Consider the following 23,421-nt stretch of genomic DNA (forward strand, 5'->3'; position numbering starts at 1 on the left):
TAATACCTTTGGAAAAAATTTAGGTTTGATGAGTGCTATGAAGCCCAAACACCTACCATGATACAAAATACCATTAATTTAGGACAGGGTACGGGGGAAATCACTGGAGGTGATGCTGAGAAAATAAAAAGCAACTCTAACGTAGTAACACTTTGAATTTGCAAAACTGCCTTACATAACAAGATAAACGATGGTGACATGGCCACAAAAATCAGCCCCTAAGCTGCCGGGATTACAGATTTAAGCACCTTGGGAATTCACTCCAATTACTTTCTATTTGTTACAATGGCAAAATGAATCTTGAATTATGTCAGTTTCGAATTATGAAACTTCTTCAAAAATATACTTTTGGCATAAAACAAGGCTGCCTTGCACCAACATTTCATTCCTTCTGAAAGACATTAACTATCAAGCCAGCTCAGCAAGGATGTACTTGAGTGCTGCTCTGTACAATTTGAAAAACATTACAAACAGCTGATTTCTATTGCTTATCATGTGCTTAGTATATGTTGACTTTATACACCCTCCATCACATAATTGCAACAACAACTCCTTGACGAATTGTTGTTGGAATTATGTGATGGAGGGTGTATAAAGTCTGTACTGGCATCATGCAATTTTTATGGTGAATTACCTGAGGCTTAGAAGGCTGATAAACCTGCCCAACATCACACAATTTCCAATGTTCATTGTGAGTCCCCAGCCTCCATTTTTAACCACACATGATAGTGAGGCAGAGTTAAAATATAAGTACCTAGGAGTTTATCTACACTGCCTTTGTTTCCTGAACTTGGCTTGATATAACAAAGCTTGTTTTTGATGTGTTTATAATGCCAAGAAAAATTGTAAATTACTGTGCACACTGTTATTTCTTTAATTCCATAAGAGGAAGATAATAAGGATAATGAGGACTGTTCCTTTGTAATTCCAATGCAATATTTTTGTGGGTGGTTTTCAAAGTACAGGGTATGCAATTAGAGATAATGTACATGGCTCCTTGTTTTCTAGAAGTGTACCATCCACTGGGCACTTGCCGGGAATGCTTGAGGTGCGTGCCGCAGGCATTGATGTGGACATGTCATTTGCCTCTCAAGTCTGAGAGTCCTCTGGATTTTGGTGACGGCATGTGCCCCTCAGATAACTTGTAATGAAGATCTACAAGGAGGAGTCCCTATTATATTTTAAATACTGTTTTCGGCTTCTGACAGTATTTCCTCCCTTTGTTGGACTTCTTCCCTAGACTTAAAATTGCCATAGTAATCAGGAAAGTGACTCTTGAAACTGTGGCCTACTACTTTCCTTTATTTATTCTCTTGCTATGACTTTCATCAAAATTTTTCAGAAGGCACACCACAGGAGCCATTCTCCCTGCCAAGGCATTTAAGCTCGGTAGAAGCAGATGTCCAGGAATGTAATTTCTGCCCAAGTATCACTGATATACTATTGAGGAAACATCAAATTCGATGAGTACTGGAAAAATTAAAGTCTACTCCCACAGTCTTCCTGCCTGACCTATCCTCCCAAAGTCAAATGTACATTAAATTTTCAGCCCTCATATCCCCTAACCTTTATACATGTGTTACTAATGAAAAAAAAAAAACCTTCTTTTTCATGATGCTGTTGAACAGTGTTTTTGTTTTTCATGTTGTATTTTTTAAACTTTTTCAGTTGTCTTATTTTCTTTTCATTCCCATACCCCTGTCTAAGCCCTGTCCCTGCCACAGGAACCTGATGTGTATTCTCCTTGATTTTTTTCTATAGCTGAACTGTAGGTCATTGCATGCTTTAGCAAAAATAAATAAATCAATAAATAAAAGCATTATATTATACATACTTTTGTATCTTGCTTTGCTCACTCACAAGCTTTTGTTACTTATTATTAAATATCTCTCAGCTCAGTTGTTCTTTGGCTCCTTATCATACATGTTCATTTCTTAGGTAGGTGATAAACTCTAATATTCCCTAAAACAGAGTTTATTCATGGCATTCAACTAGCTGTCTTGATCCCTCTCAACTAATACTGACTGAGTGGGAAGAAAAGGATGAACCAGATAATGGATCTACTCTTAAACGACATATAATCGAACAGTTGATTCACTCAACCATCCATTCCTTCAGTGTCTTACCATGTTTCTAGCACTTCTCTTCAGGATCTGCCTTTACGGCATTGCTTTTCAAAATACTGCAGAAGAGCTGACCGCAACCAAGTAACAAATAAATCAGATGGTGTCTGAGAGTAATAAATGCTCTTAAGAAAATTAAAACAGAATAATCGTATAGAGAGCACACTCACAGGAGATGACATTTGAACCAGGAGTTGAGTGATGACAATATCAGCAATGCAAAAGTCTAGATATGAGGAAGAGCATTCCAGGTAGAGAAAAAGTCAAGGGGATGAAATAGAAATGAACTGAGAGCATCTGAGGAACCCAAACAGGCCAGATATAAGGAGCATAATAGAAGAGGGGAAAGGTGCATAAAACTGTTGAGATTGTCAGGTACCAGATCATGATAAATTACTGAAGAAATAGCTCAGAAAACTGACATTTGTTAAATACGACGAGGACAGTATAAAACGCTATAGGGGGAGAAGCTGTATGTGTATGTGTGTGTTTGTGTCTGTGTGTTTGGATAATACCCATCTTAATAGAGGGGGTAACACTTGAGATGGGCTTTATAATCTGGGTAGGATTAAGACAGATAAAATACAGGGGTGGGAGTGGGTAAAAGGGCACAGAAGCTGGTAGGAACTGCCTGTGCCAGGGAAAATAGATGGAAGTGTATAAGGTGGTTCTGTGACTAACACGTGGTCCATTGTAACGGAGTGAGCAAGAATTGGGGAATATAAAGCTTGAACGCACGGTGAAAGGGTTTGAATGCAAGAATATGAAAACCCTTGAATAATTTGAACCATGGAAGGTTTGGGAACAGGAAAATGATACAATCAGAGCTGTGATTTCCAAAGATTCCTCTGACACTTGACTGTTGTGTTGGAGCAAGTGGGTGAGACTGGAGATGAAGAGGGTGGTTAAGAAGCTTTTAAAAACATTTAGGCATAGTGGACATAAGAAATTAACAAAGCATAAGAAAATCTGATTGAAAAATCTTAAACATGAAATCCGCCCTATAACCAACAGACAATTCCTTTTCCATCACATTCATCAAATAGGTAGAGTCTCTCTAATATACATACAGTAACAGAGAAAACATAACCTCCTGGGGAAGCCAGTTCTGTGGTTGCAGAGCACAAATTATTAGAAAAATTCCTTCTCAGGTTGAACTGGAATCTGCTTTCCGGTAGCTTCGACTCACTTTCAACCTTTCACATACTTATAAAAATATATAATAAACTATAAAAATAATAATAAACTATTATTTTTACCTTTTGTCATTTCTGGGTTAATCTCTCTCTAGTTTCTTCAACCACGAATTTTACATATAAAGATAGAATGTGCATTTTATGTATAAATGAATTTATATGCTGTATTTAATAAATTATATTTACTGATACTTTACATGCTATTAACAATGGGAAAATGTTTCTTCTAAAGGCTTTTTTTCTCTTTTGAAGAAATGTATCTTTTGAAGCTTTCTCTGATATAAATACTTGGCACTGATTACACAAATGCGGAAGAAGAACATAGAACTGTCCCGTCCAATTTAACTATATTCCAGGCCAGGAGTCAGCAACTATGGCCTATGAGCTAAGAATAGCTTTTACATTTTCAAAGTGTTGAAAAAATTAAAAGAAAAATAATATTTTAAGATGCATAAACATTGTAGGGAGTTCTAATTTCAGTATCCAACAATAGTTTTATGGAATGTGCTCATTCATTTTATGTATTGTCCATGGCTCCTGCCATGTTAAAATGTTGTGACAGAGACCACGTGGCCTGTAAATCCTAAGACATTTACTATCTCTCTCCCTTTAGATAAAAAGTTGACCAACCTTAACTCTTAGGCCCCTGTGTATAGTCTATGGACTGGTAGTGTTTCTTCACCTAGGAGCCTGTTAGAAATGCAGAATTTCAGGCCCTATCCCAGACCCGACTGAATGAGTATCTGCATTTTAACCAACCCCCAGGTGATGTGCATTTCTATGAAAGTCCAGGAAGCAATGCTGGAGCAGAGCTTCTCAACTTTGGCATGCATAAGAATCACCCCGAGAGTCTGCAAAAGCACCTATCTGGGGTCCCTGGTCCCAGAAAGTAGGTTGGGGTAGGGCCTGGGAGTCTGCATTTCTGTTACATTCCCAGGAGATACTGAGGCTGCTCTATCCTGAGTACATTTTGAAAGATGCTAGGGAACTCTCTTTCACATTTAAAGCTTTCCTCCTTTGCAAGGTTTTCACTGACATTCCAGATATAACAAATTCTCCCTTAATTGAACTATTATACTACAAACTGAACTCCTTTTACATGCATATAATAGTATTTAGCAGGCCAGGTGGGGTGGCTCATGCCTGTAATCCTGACACTTTAGGAGGCTGAGGCGGGCAGATCATGAGGTCAGGAGTTCAAGCCCAGTCTCACCAACATAATGAAACTCTGTCTCTACTTAGAAAAAAAAAAAGCAAAAAATTAGCCAGGTATGGTGATATGTTCCTGTAATCCCAGCTACTCAGGAGGCTGAGGCAGGAGAATCACATGAACCCGGGAGGCAGAGGTTGCAGTGAGCTGAGATCATGCCATTGCACTCCAGCCCAAGAGACAGTGTGAGACTCCATCTCCAAAATAAAAAAAAACAAAAAAAAAAAAAAAAAGAAGATAGTACTTAGCATTAGTATATATCTCCAGTGGAGTACATAGCATTAGTATATACCTCCAGTGGAAAGAACTCTGCCTTTCTAACTTAATGACCACTTGCTAGTCTCTAAACCTACCAAGCACATTCCCACTTGAGAGCTTCTGTAAATTATTTCCTCTGCCTGGCATACAGTTAGCTCATTCAGGTCTCTCCTTAACTATCCCTTTTCAGCCACGCATCCCCTGAGTACATTTCCTAAAGTATCTTCCTGCCCCCACCCCATCATTCTTTCTTTCCCTTACTTTCCTTTTCTTCACAGGATATAATGGCACTTTATGTATTTGTTCACTGTCTCTTTTCTCCAATTAGATTATAAGGTTTGTGATGGCAAGTACTTTGTTTTCATTCATGCAACATTTCTTTTTATTGAGCACCTGCTATGTGCTGAACACCAGTTTAGGATTAGAGGACAAATGAGTGAACTTAGAAAAATGCCTATAGACAGTTACTAGACAATCACAATCAATGAGTATTTATGTAATAAATGAATGAGTTTCTTTTTAATCTACCTGGAGCAGAGATTATGATTGCTATTTTACAAAATTTACATATCTATTGTAGTTAAGCATAGTTACATGTACAGTGATATCTAATGAAAGCTAATATTCACTGAGTATCATGTGGCAGGCAGTAAAAGTTGATACGAATTTTATTCCCATTTTAAATTTAGGAAAACTGAGACCAAACGCAGTTATAGCACTTAAACAAGGTTCAAAATGTGTCTAAATCCAGGTGGTCAAACCACAGAACCTGAAATGATAACCATCACATAGTATCCCTCCTCAAATGAAACTTGTGGATAGGTTGCAGGTTTGTGTGGCAACTGAGCAGTATTATCGTATTTACTTACTTAATTTTAAGTAACCGCTCACTGTCTTCTTCATTACACAAAAGACTGAAGGTAGTTCTAACAGAGGTGCACACCAAAACGTGATAAATGGAAATAAATAAGTCTAGTTTAAATGTAACTTAGAACTAGTAAATAAGGTATTGCTTTGTTGCCATGCAAACTTGCCAATCTATCCACGAATTTATCAAGGAGGGGGAATATGTGATGGTTATAATTTCAGGTTCTAGAATAGACTACTTGGATCATACACAGGTTGAAGCTTTTTAAAGAAGAAAGAAAACCACATGGCATAATGTCCTCCAGGTTCATCCATGTTATTGCAAATGGCAGTATGTCCTTTTTAAAGGACAGTATGCTAACTGAAATCAGCCAGACAGAGAAAGAAAAATATTGTGTGATCTCACTTCTATGCAGAATCTTTCTAAAAGAGAAATAGGCCAGGTGTGGTGGCTCATGCTTGTAATCCTTGCACTTTGGGAGGCCGAGGTGGGCGGATTGCTTCAGCTCAGGAGTTTCATACTAGCCTGAGCAACATGGCAAAATAAAATCCCCTCTCTCTACACACACACACACACACACACACACAAATAAAAATAAAAAGTTGCCTTGGTCTGGTGGTGTATACCTATAGTCCCAGCTATTTGGAGGCTGAGGTGGGAGGATTGCTTGAGCCCAGGAGGTCCATGCTGCAATGAGTGGTGATCGGGCCACTGCATTCCATCAAAAGATACAAATTTACAGCTTTGTAGAATGAAATAATTCTAGAGACCTAATGCACAGCAGGACTATAGTTTTAACTTTATTGTATTATATATTAAAATTTTGCCAATAAAGTCTATTTTAAGTGCTTTTATCACAATAAAAGAGGTAACTATAGATGATGATGAATATATTAATTTGCTTATCTGTAGTTATGATTTCACTATATGTAAATGTGCAGTCACGTGTCATGTAACTACCAGGAAACATACTAAGAAATGCATCATTAGGAGATCTCATCATTGTGCAAACATCATAGAGTATACTTAACACAAGCCTAGAGGGTATATAACCTACTACATATATAGGCGATATGGTATAGCCTATTGCTCGTAAGCTACAACCCTGTACAGCATGTTACTGTTCTGAATACTATAGGTAATTATAACACAGTAGGAAGGATTTGTGAATCTATAGAAAAGGTACAGTAAAGGTGCAGAAGTATAATCTTATGGGACCTCCATCATATATGTGGTCTGTTGTTGGCACACGACTGTGTACCAAATCATCATGTTGTGCACATTAAATGTATACAGTAAAACAGTTTTTTTAATTTTTAAAGAAGAAACAGAGCTATGGAAAGCATAGTTGCTGTCACAGAGCTTTGTGGTTAGCTCTGAACTTCATGGTCATACATATGGATTGAATTGTATGTCCACCTCCCAAAAGATATGTTGCATGTTCTAACCCCCAGCACATCAGAATATAAATTGATTTCGAATAGGGTCTTTGCAGATGTAATCAGTCAAAATTTGGTCATACTGGAGTTGGTTGGGCCCCTAATCTAACATGACTGTTGTCCTTATAAGCAAATAGCTATGTAAAGACAAGAGACTCACACGGAGAATGTCATGTAATGATGGAGGCAGAGATTAGAATGACGTATCTGAAGGCAAAAGAATGCCAAGAATTGATATCTACCACTGGAGGCTAGGAGAGGCAAGGAAAAATCCTGTTCTACAGATAACAAAGGGAGCATGGTCCTGCTGACACCTTCACTTTTGACTGCTAGCCTTCAGAACTTTAAGACGCTAAATATCTGTTGTTGTAAGCCACTGAATTTGTTATACTGTGCTGCTGCGGCCCTAGGAAAAGAAAAAGTAATTTTCTAGAAGAGCACACTAGAAGAGGTGGACATATTTTCGAGAATAAAAGCTGTGCATTTGAGATTTGGTGGATTCCTGAAAAAAGAAAAAGAATTTTCGGAGTTGGAAGGAGCCAGACATTCTGTTAGGGTAATTCCCTAACACATCGAGATATAGAAAGCTCTAGCCAGGGTGAGCATCATAAATGGGTGACCTGTGCAATCACACGGAGTCTGCCCTTGAAAGAACTCTGTCCTTGGTACTCTGCTGTCACTGTTGTAAAATTCTTAATAAATTTTAAATAAGTGTTTCTGCAGGAAACATTTCACACTGTATCCTGCAAAATATGTAGGCACTCCTGAGTCCAGTAACAAAGACAGTGTGGTATTAATATAGAAATTGGCTAATAGACTAATAGAACAGTGTAGAGAACCTAGAAATATATGATAGAGATAGGTGGGGAAACGATGGACATTTCCATAATTGTTGCTGAGACAGTTGGTTATCCATATGGAATAAGAGAAATAATTTGAAACCCAAATTTACAGTATACCACAGTAAAAAAAAATCAATTCCAGGAACATTAAAAGACCTAAACATAAAAGGTAAAAATATAACATTTAGAAGGCAATATTTGAGAATATCTTAATGTTCTTCTGCATAGAGAAGATTACTTAAAGATCATGTAGAAGATCAGAAACCATAAAGGAAAATTTCAATCAATTTGCCTACATTAAAATGATATAATTCTTATTCTAGCTTTTCATCTCCTTTGTGGGAATGTGAGATTTTGACCTGTACTTATGGATGTCTGGGCCCTGGCCCTGGGCTGGCATCTTCAATAGACGACACCCCTGCCATGGCTGAGCTATCTAATTGGCCTTCCATCCTTATTCCTTTCCCTTCTTTTTGGAGCTCTTGCTTTGCATACCTGAAAGGAGTGGGAGCTGGTGGGGGAGGGCTGCTAGTGTCTGAGCATTCACCTTTGGCCTGACTCATCCAGATATTTGACTAACATGCAGGGAAAATTGATCTAATAAGTAAGTAGACTGAGAGTCATGAAAGGTGTTTCACTGTTGGAGAATAGAATTACGAACATGGAACAGGGAACACTAGAATAAACGTTGCAGTGTTTAGTTAGCATCGGAGATTATCAGTGTAAGCTCACTGTTTTTAACTTATCTATCTAGACATAGAAGCATGTAGATATGCTTTTGTGTATAAGTGTATGTGTGTGTATACACATAAACACTTATATTTTGTATCTGTGTTTGGTAAGAGGACCTAGAAGCAATGATACCTCAGTAGCAGTGAGCCTACTGACTATCCAGCTTTTGGTTTTAAATACCATTTTAAAATGCTATTCTCTTTAGAGAAATTGTTATCTCAACAGGAAAAATATGAGATGAGCCTAGAACAACCAGTTGAGCCAGAAAGTTAAAAAGTGCTCAAGTAAAACTGCCACATGTTGATAAATCATAGAAGCCAGTTTGAACATGTTTCCATTGGCCACATCTTGGATAATTTGAGTATAAAAATAAATAATGATAGGAAGGATTGTAAACCTATGAGCAAAATAGGAATCCACAAGTCCATGGTTCTATAAGTAAATTAATCAATTAACTAAGTGGAATGGAGAGGAAAGCTCTGGTAGAACACCTACTAGTAAATTCAGATGGAAGTAGAAAAACACCACTTGACAAGCATCATAGTCACATCTGAGTCAGGTGAGAATCATTAATGGATGCTAAGTCTGGTAGGTGGGTGTGCAGCAGAATATGTATATAATTTCAGGGAATCTCCTCATAAGATACTTGTGAGTGGCTTGTCAATTTAAGAATAACATCTCAATTGATTATTTTTATTTTTTTTCAAACATCATCAATGTAATAATTTACATGCATTTTCTTAGGATATATGTCTTTTTCATGTTAAAATAAAAGTCTAAAGTATCTCAATCTGCATAGAATTGAGAAGCCTGGAGCAAACTACCTTCACCTTAAGTTAAAACTACAGAAACTTCTATCTGTTGGATATCATGCATGACTTCCATGACTAGGCTCTTTCCTATAATTTTTAATTTTTATTTTTTTATTTTTCCATCAGTTATTGGGGTACAGGTGGTATTTGCTTATTTGAAAAAGATACTTGCACACACATGTTTATAGCAGCACAATTTACAGTAGCAAAATAGTGGAACCAACCCAAATGCCCATCAATCAACAAGTGGATAAAGGAACTGTGGTGTGTGTGTATATATATATATGTATATATATATATATACACACACATATATATATACACATATACATGTATGTATATATATGTGTATACACACACACACACACACACACACACACACACATATATATATACACATACACACACACAATGGAATACTACACAGCCATAAAAAGGGACAAATTAATAGCATTTGCAGTGACCTAAATGAGACTGGAGACTATTATTCTACGTGAAGCAACTCAGGAATAGGAAATCAAACATTGTATGTTCTCATTGATAGGTGGGAGCTAAGCTATGAGGATGCAAAGGTATAAGAATGAAACAATGGACTTTGGGGACGCGGGGAGAAGAGTGGGAGGGGGCGAGGGATGAAAGACTACAAATATGGTGCAGTGCATATTGTTCATGTAATGGCTGTGCCAAAATCTCACAAATCACCACTGAAGAACTTACTCATGTAACCAATTCGTTAGGTTTAGAGTGGAGGGCCCTACCATTCACCATCTTAAACAAGTGATAAAAGTTAACATCACCAGTAATGGGATAAATCAATGTTGTTTTCATCTTGATAAAATTCATTGAGAATAGCACAATATGACTTCTGTGGAATTTCTTTCAAAAAGCATGAATGACGAGAAAATGTCAGATACCCAATTAAGGGACAATCTTCAAAGTAACTGGTCTGTGCTATTCAGAAATATTAAGTTATGAAAATAAAGACAGGGGAACTAATCCGGATTGAAGAAGAACAATGAGATATGAGAACTAAATGCAGACTGGATTCCAGGTCTGTAAAAGACATTACTGGACAGGTGTCAAAGGGTGAATGATGGTCTTTTCCCTGTGTCACAGCCCTAGCAGTGTTAACACTTGGGTTCCTCTTTTAGCTTGAGTCTTGGATTGAAGGAGACATAGAGCAAATCCCCAGCCCACTCATGATGCACATGTATCAGGAGAGAGAAATAAGCCTGTTAGTTGTTATTCAATTACAAGATTTCACCATACTACTCAGAATGGTGAGCAATTGAAAATGTAGAAATTGTTTATTTCTGGAATTTTCCATTCAATATTTTCTGATGTCAGGACAAAACCTCAGGTAACTGAAATCATGGAAATTAAAAGAAAGGATAAGGGTGGATTACTATACACTGTATGATCACAGTATTTTTTATTTTTTAACTTTTTTTTTTTTTTGAGATGGAGTCTCGCTCTGTCACCCAGGCTAGAGTGTAGTAGCATGATCTCGGCTCGCTGTAACCTCTGCCCCCCAGGCTTAAGAAATTCTCCTGCCTCAGCCTCTCTAGTAGCTGGTACTACAGGCACGCACCACCACCCCCAGCTAATTTTTGTATTTTTAGTAGAGATGGGGTTTCTCCATGTCAGTCAGGTTTGTCTTGTACTCCTGACCTCGTGATCTACTCACACTGGCACCCCAAAGTGCTGGGATTACAGGCATGAGCCACCATGCCTGGCTGGTCACATGTATTTTTAAAAACCAGGTAAAACTAAACAATATATTGTCTCATCCCATGTATGCTTTCACATGGGATGAAAATTACAGATAACATCAAAGAAAATAACACAAAACTCAGGCTAGCAGCTAGTAGAAGAAGATGGGGTAGAAGAACTGAATTCAAGAAGCACATAAAGATGTTTCAGATATAACATCCAATTTCTCAGCCGCATAGTTGGTACATTCTGATCATTTTATTTTGTCCTTTAAATAACGCACTTCCATTTCATGCAACATTTTATGTAGACTATAACTCACAATAAGAGAAATAGCAGAAAAGCGTGCTGTACTGAGAGTTTATACATTTGCCGAGATATCTAAACCCCGATGATTCCTTCATCTTATTATTATTTTTTTAAATCTTTACTACAATTAGTTTTGTTTTGTCCATCTGGACATAGGTTTTCTTGGAATTTTCCACAGCATTTTTACTGAATAGTGTAAATTTCAAGCAATTCAAATTACGCCTGGTTATTCCTTTATTTCCAGGGAAAATCTGTTGTGGTAGGTTTTGCTATTGTTTTTATTTAAAGTTTAATTTTAAAATGTTTTTTGTTTGTCTTGAATAGTAGAGCCAGCCTGAAAGGAAGGGTAGCAAGTCAAGTGGTAGTCGTGATATTTATTGACCAGGGTTAGCTCCTAATGTGGTAAGGATATGCATACATAGAAACCGCTTCAGAAGCCAGATGCGTAAATCACATGCGACTCACGTACTCTCTTACCTAAGATCCATTGCTAGAGCAAATGCAGAAATAATACAAGTGAGAAAAGGTGTAACGACTTCATAATACGTGGATAGGTTTTGTTTGACGGACTGTCTCAGACTAAATGAGTCATATTTTCTGATCTCCAGATATACTCGATTATTTGGAAAATCACAAACCAAAATACGAGGCAGGTGATTGAAAGTTAAGTTGGTGACAATGACCAAAAGAAAATGGCATTTGTTTTCCACCTTGAGGATCATGACCGAGTCTTATTGCCTAAAGGGGACCCAGAGAGCAGACTCTTCAGAAGGGTTTTTAAACTTAGAGTCACATCAGGTTTGTCAACAGCCTCAGAGAATAATGCAGTTATAAGAAGCATTACAACAGCAAGCTAGATGATAAAATAGGGTAAACGTGCTCAGTGCAATGGGACAGAATATAAATAACTCTATTACCAAACAAGCAGAAAAGGGCTAGTAATATTTTCCAAGAATGAATGTCTTAAGATCTCTGGTCAAGCACGTGCTTAAAATGAGAGCTGGTCAGGTCAGCATCTTGGTTGGTGGCTTGATTAGACTGTAATTCAGATAATAAATAGCAGTTCTGACTTGGAAAGCAAATGCTGCCAAGAATTGAAAGGGCTAGAAAATAGTCCTAGAGTGATTGATTGATTCATCCATGCATCCGTCTATCCACCTATCCAACCATTCATTCATTCAATTATTCACTTCTTAAACATTATCTGAACATATATATAGGACAAACCTTGTATTAAACTCTAGAGATTTTTTTAAAAATTTAGTGATGAATTGAGACACTTCATGCCTTCAAAGAGTTCATAGTCTAGCACAGCTTTTTCAACTTCAGCACTATTGACATTATGGGATGGGTAACTCAGTTGTCCAGATGTCAGAGGCGGGGGTGAGGTGCTGTCCCCACTGGGGGATATTCAGCAGCGTGACGTCTACTCACTAAAATATAGAAGTAACCCCTCTCCCCCAAGACATACAGTTGTAACAACAGAAAATGTCTCCAGACATTGTCAAATATCCCTAATATTTGGGCGTAAGAGTGGGGAGATCACTCCTGGTTAAGAACCACTGGTTTAGCAGGGGAGGTAAATGTGTTCACAAGTCTTTGAAACAAGATCTGAAAAGTTCTATAATTAATAAACATTAAACAAATCATGATAACACAATGAAGAGAGAGAGAGAGAGAGTAAGAGAGAGAGAGAGAGAGAGAGAGAGTTCATAAACACTTCTGCCTCCAGGAATTTAGTGAGAATATACAGAGGACATCCCTGAGCTGGGTCTTAGAGAAAGAGCAGATTTATGATTTTTAGAAGACATGGCTCTGCAAATAGTGAAAATGCAAAGATTACTTTCTGCTTTTCCAAGTTAGCCCGTTTCTAGTTTCTTATAACCTCTGATTATAAAAATATCTAATATACTTGAATATGTTCCAGCATGTAGTATAGTGTCTATAGTGGGTTCTTACAACTTCCTGTTGTCTTATCATCCTTTTAAGTATAAGCTGGACTTTCACATACCAGAAGCAGAGCTCAGTCACCCTTGTCACAGGTTTCAGTTCTGCACTACCCCTACAACTTGCTCAATGTAGTCGAGCAAGATGGCACAGCTAGATGCAGCCTGCTAGACCAGCCTGCTGACCCTCACATCCCATGTGGGCTGTGCAGAAATGCCATATTGACCACCTCTCAGTCACAGTGTTACCTCCTGGAAATCATGACTGCTTACGGTAAACCCACCAGACAAAACTCCCCAAGAAAAGCCTGTTTGGATAATACCCTAGACCCAGTAAAGGTATTAGGCCATGGGTCCCCCTCTCTCTCATTCCCTGCCTGTACTCCCTTACCTCCAAGTTGTGGCCTGTAGGCATACTGTGTACCCTCTAGGACCTGTAAGCAATAAAATATTTATTTCCATCTTGTATCTCTCCTAATCTTAAAGATCCCAAATTAAAACAGCATCATTGAAATATTTTTAGCTGGAAAGTAACAACCACTCATTCATTCACGGAGTAAACGTTACTGTGTATTGTTTCAGAAGGGCTAGTTTTCTGAAGACATGAGATGAGAAAATACAATGCCTGCCTCTGAGGATATGAAAGTGTAATGAAGAACAATCTAATCAAAAGATATTTTCCATTTTTTATAAACTTCCTTGCTAAGTAGCATGCAATTCAAAAAGTTAATATCGAATCCTTTCAGTAACTTGCCTGCTGGCTGACTTTGAGGCTCACAGTCTACAGATGCAGCAGATTTATAAACAAATAGTTATAAAATTTAGTATTAACCACTTTGATAATGGTATATATAAACTGTTGGGGACTCTGAGAAAACAGTGGCTGTCTGGAAGGCTTTTCTAAAGGCATGGTCCAAAAGGATAAAGAGAAGTTTGTTATTTGAAGAAGTGGACATCAGTAGATGGAACAGCAAATAAGACGACACAAAATAATTTAGAATGCTCAGGGAAAGGCTAGAATTCACTATAACCGAAGTGTTAGGGTTATTAACATGACTAGCATTCTAAGACTGTCTTAGTAGGTGGGAGCAGGTATGTCAGTTTATGGGTAGACATTTATGGGTAAGTACCAACATTGGTGAAATGCAAACACCTGTCTCCTAACACACACACAACACATGTATATTCTTTTTCTTTCACACAAACATACTGCTATGGACAAAGAAATGCAATGAAGAATTTCCTTCTCTCAAATATGCTGGATGACTCTATTAGGTTTTCCCACATGAACGGAGACTTCGGTATTTACTCAGGGCCCTGCGCCTACTGATAATCACCAAGTTGAATGTATATTTTGAAAGTCCCTTTACCTATTCATACTGACAAAAGACAGGCTGATAGATGGAAAATTGGGTTCAATTTGCCTTTGTTACACTTTTGCCTGAACTACAGAACATGATCCCTAGAAACAATAGTAGTCAGATCAAAGAGGGTGCTTGGTTCACTTTAGCAGAGGAAATGACATGGGATTTGTGAAAACTTGTTGATAGGCTGGGCACAGTGGCTCACACCTGTAATCCCAGCACTTCGGGAGGTTGAGGCGGGTGGATCACCTGAAGTCAGGAGTTCGAGACCAGCCTGGCCAACATGGTGAAACCTTGTCTCTACTAAAAATAGAAAAATTAGCCAGGCATGGTGGCACGTGTCTGTAATCCCAACTACTCGGGAGGCCGAGGCAAAAGAATAGCTTGAACCCGGGGGGCAGAGTTTATAGTGAGCCAAGATCAGGCCACTACACTCCAGCCTGGGCAACAAGAGTGAAACTCCATCTCAAAAAGAAAAAAGAAAACCTGTTGATACTCACAATGTGACTGGCTTCAAGAAATAAATGGGGCCGGGCGCGGTGGCTCAAGCCTGTAATCCCAGCACTTTGGGAGGCCGAGGCGGGTGGATCACGAGGTCAAGAGATCGAGACCATCCTGGTCAACATGGTGAAACCCCGTCTCTACTAAAAATACAAAAAACATTAGCTGGGCATGGTGGCGCGTGCCTGTAATCCCAGCTATTGAGGAGGTTGAGGCAGGAGAATTGCCTGAACCCAGGAGGCGGAGGTTGCAGTGAGCCGAGATCGCGCCATTGCACTCCAGCCTGGGTAACAAGAGCGAAACTCCATCTCAAAAAAAAAAAAAAATAAATAAATGGCATTGGCATGTCCACACAGCACCATGTGTGACACATTAATGTCAATCAAAGTTGTCTACCTTTTCTTATACTGACACAAGAACAATTGGATCCCAAAACATGTGTACATAAGGGACTAAGTAACAGCCATTTAGTATACCACAATGCGTGTCATGCACATAGAGAAAGACTTCCAGAGCCACTGACATGTTCACTCTCAGAAGCCTGGGGTACCTGGGCATTGTGGCGGGTCTCACTCTTCTCCCTTTATGCTTCTCTATACCCAAGCACTCAGCCCCTAGAGATCTGCGGAACCAATATCTTTAGAATCCCACAAGTATTTGTCTGTCAAGAAAACTAAAGGATAAGAAAGCAACCAGAGCTGGCCTTTTAAAATGCGTAAGTCTAGGTAAGGCAAGAGCAGAGAAGTGTGGAGCTGCCGCTGAAGGCCAAGGATTCAAGGTTAGAATAATTCTTGACTCCTGACTATGCTGACTCGATTAAAGGAAATAGCAGAGTTCTGTGATGTGAAGAAACATCCACAGGGTAGGGATTGGACTAGCCCTTGTTCCACGAGCCTGACTAAGAATTGCGGGAGGAGCACAATCTTATGTTTATTCATCACTGGCAGATGCTAATACATTTCTGGATCGACATTTGGCAGAAATATGAATAAACACAGAGAATCCACAATCAGATATCAGAGCTAGAAGCTGAATACTACTGATGGATTGATTATGTTTTTGAGCGATTTAGATAATTGGACATACTAAGTACAGAGCTTTCTGCAATGATAATGGACCTGTCCCATTGTCGTCTATTTAACAAACACTTGGACTATTTTTTTTTAGGCTTGTTTACATTCCTGTACATCCTGGCTTTATTGATATTCTGTCCTTTGAATTACAGTGTCACCCTAGCAACGCTCTAGAGAAAGTTGAGGAGGGCATTTTCATTGTTAACCCACATTTCCAAAGTGAATGAAAGCAAACCCCTTCCAGGATGAATCTGGAGCTGATTTTTTCTTATTATGTTAGCCCCAAATACACACCCCCAAATAACCCCTTTGGCTGTTAGTCAAAGGTGGGGGTAGCCGGGAGAAGAATGTCTATATATCTTCTTTCTAGACAAATGCTGTCTTTCTGCAAAAATGTTTTACTGCAGATCCTTCTGTCTGACATGCTTGTCCCCAGGTCTTTCTATGCCTCACTTCCTTTCATTCAGATCTCTGCTCCAATGTCCCCTCAGACACTTATCACTCTGTCTCAAGTAGGTCCCAAGAGAAAAGACACAGCCTTATTTGAATCTCCTCATAATTCTCACTCTCAGTTGTTACTTCTTGATCATTTATCTCCCTCCTTACCATGTAAACTCCGTGAGAAAGGGATCGTGACTAATGCCTGAGAAGTGGTTGGTGTATAACAATTATGTATAGAATATGTCTATATAGTGCATATTATGTATAAAACACATTGCCAGACTCTTAGACCCAAACTTTTTTTTTTTTTTTTTTGAGACAGAGTCTCACTCTGTCACCTGGCACCAGGCTGGAGTGCAGTGGCATGACCTGGGCTCATTGCAACCTCTGCCTCCCGGGTTCAAGCAATTCTCCTGCCTCAGCCTCCCAAGTAGCTGGGACAACAGGTGTGCGCCACCACGCCCAGCTAATTGTTTTGTATTTTTAGTAGAGACGGAGTTTCACCAAGTTGGCCAGGATGGTCTGGATCTCTTGACCTTGTGATCTGCCCACCACAGCCTCCCAAAGTGCTGGGATTACAGGCGTGAGCTACCGCGCCCAGCCAGACCCAATCTTATGCTGCAGAAGATGCTGTTCCAAGTTGGGTCCAAGTTTAGTGGGTAATTTTCACCCTATTTGCAATGTGGCACCTAGCACTTTAAGCAACAAGCTTGTGTTGGGCCACATTATTTGGGATGTTCATGTCTTTATAGAAATGACTGTCTGGCTCTGAGCAGATTTTTATGGTACCCATTAAAAAATTCTCTAGCTCTTCTAGCTTTCTAAGAAGATCTCCCTGCTGACCACTTGAGTACATTTTGCCTAAGAAAGGAGAATTAGCATTGGAACCAAGGCTCTTAAAGTACAATGTAACCTGCAAATGATGTTTATTTTCCCTTTTAGCAATCTCACAGATTCATGTGCATCAATCAGTTTTGAACTGAGTAAAATATTTTTCTTAAAATATATTTCAAGTAAAAACGTGCTTTTGCTTTTCCCTGAAATGTTACCCAGGAACCCCGTGAATTATTGCAATACTTAGATAAGTTTTTCATGAAGAACAGATACAATGTCAGATAAGGAATTCATAAATTCGATTATTTACTTTAAAGTTACAGGGTTTGAGATTTCCAGTCTTTATAGAAGTAGAAGATCCCATGTAATTATCAAATAGTCCTAGGTGGCTGTCTCTCCTGGGTATTGGCATTAACAGTAGAATGCAACTTCTGAATGACTTCTCTGTAATTCAAAAGCTGCTTTATGAGCCTAATAATGACTTACAGTTCAAATATTTGAAGTTGTAAACAGTAAGAATGAGGAGATTAGACAGTCTTGATTTCTTGGTTTATTTATAACTTTTTTTGGTCTTTGATCTCACGAAACTTTCAGGAAGCTCCTCCTCTGAAGTTGTGGTATTTCCTTTTGCAGTAGGGATAGATGGATTGGCCTCTTTGTATCAATTTCATTTTAAATTTGTGGCCCTTGGGCATTTTCAGAATTCAGTCAATTTTTCAATTTTACATACAAAAATAAAATAATAGAAGCCAAAATTCTGTCAGTGTTGACTGAAGTAAGTTGAGAAATTCCCTGAGAATTTGTTTTGCTGTTTGTGAATAATCAATTGATGAAAACTGTCTGGGATTTTGAACTTGTGGGATGGCGATCTCTTAATCTCCACGCTCCTTAGAACTTAGATCTGATGCCACAGCTTGGGTCAATATTTGCTATGATGTTAAGAGGTGAGTTTCAGAATTTTGATTACTCTCTCTTTTTGTTCTCAGTAAAATTTTTAAAAAGTTGAAAATTCCCATTGATTATTGAAAACAACTTGGAAGCTGACACTGCAGAAGATATAGGGCTTGGAGGTTGCCTTGGAAATGAGAAACATTAGCTTGGTTTTTCTTTATTACTGGCTTCATAATCTGACTATGGTAAGGGATTAAGAGAAAATTGATTAAGGCTGGGTGTGGTGACTCATGCCTGTAATCTTAGCACTTTGGGAGGCTAAAGCAGGTGGATCACCTCAGGTCAGATATTTGTGACCAGTCTGGCCAAAATTGTGGAAACCCCGTCTCTATAAATATATAAAAATTAGGCTGGCACAATGGCCGGGATACTCTGGAGGCTGAGGCAGGAGAATCGCTTGAACTGGGGAGACAGAGATTGCCGTGAGCCGAGATTGTGCAACTGCACCTCAGCCTGGGTGACAGAGCAAGATTCTTTCTCAAAAAAAAAAAAAAAAAAGAAAGAAAATTTGATTAGAAATTAAAGGAAGGGGTACTGGATAGTCACAAAAATTGTGGGAGTTTAAAAAATAGTGCCTGCATAGACAGTAGGCTGCTTTTACTTAGATTATGTTCATTTGAAGTGGTTTGTTCTAAGTTTACTTGGGATGTGAATAGATGGACCCTGTGGGAAGAAGTTTGACCTCAAACTTAGAGCACAGTCAGTGCAAAACATGAGTGCATCATGTGTAAAATGGGAGTCATAAATACACAGATCTTTCTGTACTGATTGGAGGATGAAATGATGTAATATATGTGAAATTCTTCATAAAGTGCCCTCACTATTGCCAATTATAATTATCGTTGTGAAAGCCCCAGCTGCAGCCTGACGTCTAATGCTTAGGATTACCACTCCTCCACTGCTCAATTAGATTACCCTTTCTTTACAATAGAATTTGTTTATTTTGTGTGTTTGAATAAGTTACCCCATATTAAAAGAAAACAGAATCACCCGAAGAAATTATGGATTTGAGAATTATGTTATTTTCCTTGAAATATATTTAACCCAGAGAAAGCAACACAAAAATCAACAAAGGGGAAAAAAAAACCACAGGCCACACACCAAAGACTCTCAGATGAGAATATCTGACTTAAACTTTGAGGAATCATCCTGACTTATTTCATTTAATCGACATTTTTTTTTCTCTTTCCCCTAAACATCTGAACTTTACATTGGGTTTAAATATGAATCAATAAAAGATGAATGGAATATTAGTTTCATCTTTTTATCAAACTTTCTCGTTTAACAGTGTTTTCAAAGAATCATTTCTAAAATTACATTTTTTAAGGCAATTTTCCCACTTGTATTATGTTTTTGAAGTTCATTGTTCTCGGGAGGGGAAAGATTCCAAATGCTATAAAGCGAAATGTCACACTGCAAGTTGTAGGCAAGGGTAATAAACTTGACTTTTCCTTGCAGTGCATTTCAATTAGGTACTTGGTACCTGGGGCATAAGGGTTACTGCATTTCCTTTCTCCAGTACAATTGTTGAGTCATATAACTGTTGAACTATGAGCATGTGAGTATCAATTAATGATACAAATACACACATACAAAAGTATGATCTCAAAGAAAGCAGATTATATAGATGAGTAATATTTTAAGTTGAATTCTATCAGTCTTATGAACAATCAAAAATATGTAATTTTCACCATGTAATTCATCTCATCTTCATTATGGGAATAAAATCTTTTTTATTCTACTATTAATACCGGCAGGAAATAAGAAACGTACTGTGAAGTGCTTCTATTGGGAAAGTCATGATCTGCCACAAAAACATTGAAATAAATAAATGGTGGTTTATTACTAATGTTTACTTACTTAGTGACAATTTCGCTTTGAGGCCAAAATATATCTAATTGCCAAAGGGCAGAATATTCCATTAGTGTAAAATCAGGTCAGGAGAAAAGATTTAGGGGGCCTACAAGACTTTCCAATGGAATGATCACTTAATGACACTCAATGATACTCTGGACAAAGAAAATGAATTCACTAACTGATAAAAACGAAATTGTATAAAAACTAACTTGTAAAGTACAAAACTCAATGAGCAAAGCAGCTTTAACAGAAAATGGAAAAAAAGTTCATCTTATGATTTACATGAGGGATTAATAATAAAAAATCTTTTTCAAAAGATGAGGCATCTGATGTAATTTTGTATCTCAGGATTATAAGATAAAATACACAATGAAAATTCATTTAAAAATTTGCTTACATAAGACGGTTCACAATCATGTAATACTTTCTGATCCATATAATTGCAACATCAGAAATATAAAGCTTATGAGTCTCAAATATTAAAATTATAGAAGATTCAGGAGTCTACTGAATACTTGTCCAATAAATGGAAAACTCTTAAAGTTGCAGAAAGTTTAGAAAAGGTACTTTATTGTATACAAATAAAAATATGAACTCATTTATCTGGCTCAACCAAATGACCAAAATCACACTGCCTACATATACAAAGAAATCAGCGTTCTCTACGACTTTTTTTGGTCTTTAGATGTAATGTTGGTATCCTTGTCAGATTCTCCAAACCACTATCTACAGGTCAGAGAAGTTGACTCATTATAAATTTAATGAGTTAGATTTATATAGCATTTTCTTAGCTTTCACAGCACTAAAACTTCAATATGATGTCATTTCATCTTTTTTTTTAATTTTTAATTTTTGTGAGTATATAGTAGGTATAAACATTTATGGGGTACATGAGCTATTCTGATACAGTCATACAATGTATAATGGTCACAGTCACATCAGGGTGACTGGGGTTCCACCACTTCAAGAATATATTCTTTTTCGTGTTAGAAACAATCCAATCACACTATTTTAGTTATTTTAATATGTATAATAAACTATTCCCACTTGTAGTCACTCTGTTGTGCTATCAAATACTAGATCTTATTTATTTTATCGAACTATATTTTTATACTCATTAATAATCCCCACTCGCCTCCCACCCACTACCCTTCCCAGCCTCTTGTAAACATTATTCTATTTTCTATCTCCACCAGTTCAATTGTTTTAATTTTAGTGGCAGCATTTAAATAACGGAGAAATGAACTTCATAGACTGCAGTGACTTGTCCAGGACCATGAAATTAGCAAGAGTCAGAGCTTTTTACATGCAGGTTTCACGTTACCATTAGAATGCTAAAACACACACATACAAACAAGTAACGAAATAAAATGTATGAAATTCTGATCTGAACTCCTCCTTGCTTTTTCTGAGCCTCCATTTGGAATGTTGTTGCCTTGATATACACGGGCATTTTAAAATGCTTGATTTTTATACTAAATTAATTTCTTTTTTTGTAAAACTTTCAATGAATATTGTATGAACCTGAGGCAAAGATGCAGAATCAGTTTTAAGATTATTTTGCATAACATATTTGCACAATGTTAGTAATACTACCCAGAAGGGAAAAGAGCATTTGATAACATGGTGTGCTACCTTTCAAGATTTTAGCTTTGCCTGTTTTTGGTGTCATGTACAACCAGCAAGGCCATCTTTTAAAATTTAAATACCTCATACACATTAGCTGAGGGAATGATGAATTCTATTTTCAAAAAAGTGCAGTGGGTTTCAAATGCCACTTCTGAACCATTCCTTAATTGCCTATCTAAGAAAAGATTCAATTGAAAAAAAAAAAGGATAAATTTAAAATTGAATAGCTGGAGAATACTTAGATATGTAGGTGATACTGAATAGAAATATCTTTTTGAAAATATAAATGTGCCTAATTGTATTAACCATGAGTTTTTATTTTAAAAAGGAAAGAAAAGACATCAGCTTTTGGCATCTAGAGAAAAAAATTTACCTTGGGGCAGATTCTGCCTTTCTTATGCAAAATAGTGGGGCTGAAGGGAATATGTAGGAGGAAGGTTTTCCAAGAGCCAGGTCAATATTAATTGTTTCTTTCCTCTGCCTAAGAATTTATGCTCATTACTTGGATGTCTCTATTGTCATTGCTAACCTAAGGGAGGGCAGAAAAGTTGAGTAACTGTGTGGCTAGCCTATGTTCTCCTACTACTGTCTTCCTTCACAACATTTATTTAATGCAATTTCTATGACATAATTGTTAATTCATTTGTTTCCTGATGAAATTTATTTCTGACCACCGTACCTCCAGTAAGGTAAACAAATATCTGTTTAATGAATGATGTGAATTGTAAACTAAAAATAAAATCCTAAGCCCTCCACTGAGTAAATGGACCAGCCCCCGATCCTCAGCCCCCTGCTGCCCACCTCACCCCATTGACCAAGGGGATTCCACAGAAACCCTAAAAACTGAGTTCCTGGCCGCAACAGGAAGGGAGACCAGGTCTGCCTCCAGGTACTCTCTCTCATTTGGAGTTTAGACACAGCACTGGCCAGCATTCATGTTAAAATAGAGATCCCAAGACTGATAAAGCAGACTCCTTGTGACAATAAGATAACAAGTTATATGCAAGACCTAAGGCCATGCCAGGTAAGGGTTTAGCCATGCCTGCAGGTCATCTGGTGAAAAAGGTTTTTCTAAGTCAGTTTGTTGTGGCTGATTCTGACTTCCCGTGCCTATCTTAATTTACACATTCCTTTCTGCTGACTCCAAGTTTTAGGCAGAGCCTTACTCTTTCAACCAATTGCAAATTAAAAAGTCTCTGAATCCACCCATATCCTGTAAGCCCTCCGCTTCAAGATATCCCGCTTTTTTGCGGGGGTGTGTAGGGGGGCTGAACCAATGTATATCTTCCATGTATTGATTCATATCTTTGCCTGTAACATCTG

The sequence above is a fragment of the Sapajus apella genome, unplaced genomic scaffold (assembly GCF_009761245.1).
Source record: "Sapajus apella isolate SASKATOON/1434 unplaced genomic scaffold, GSC_monkey_1.0 scaffold79, whole genome shotgun sequence".
Classification (NCBI taxonomy): Eukaryota; Metazoa; Chordata; class Mammalia; order Primates; family Cebidae; genus Sapajus; species Sapajus apella.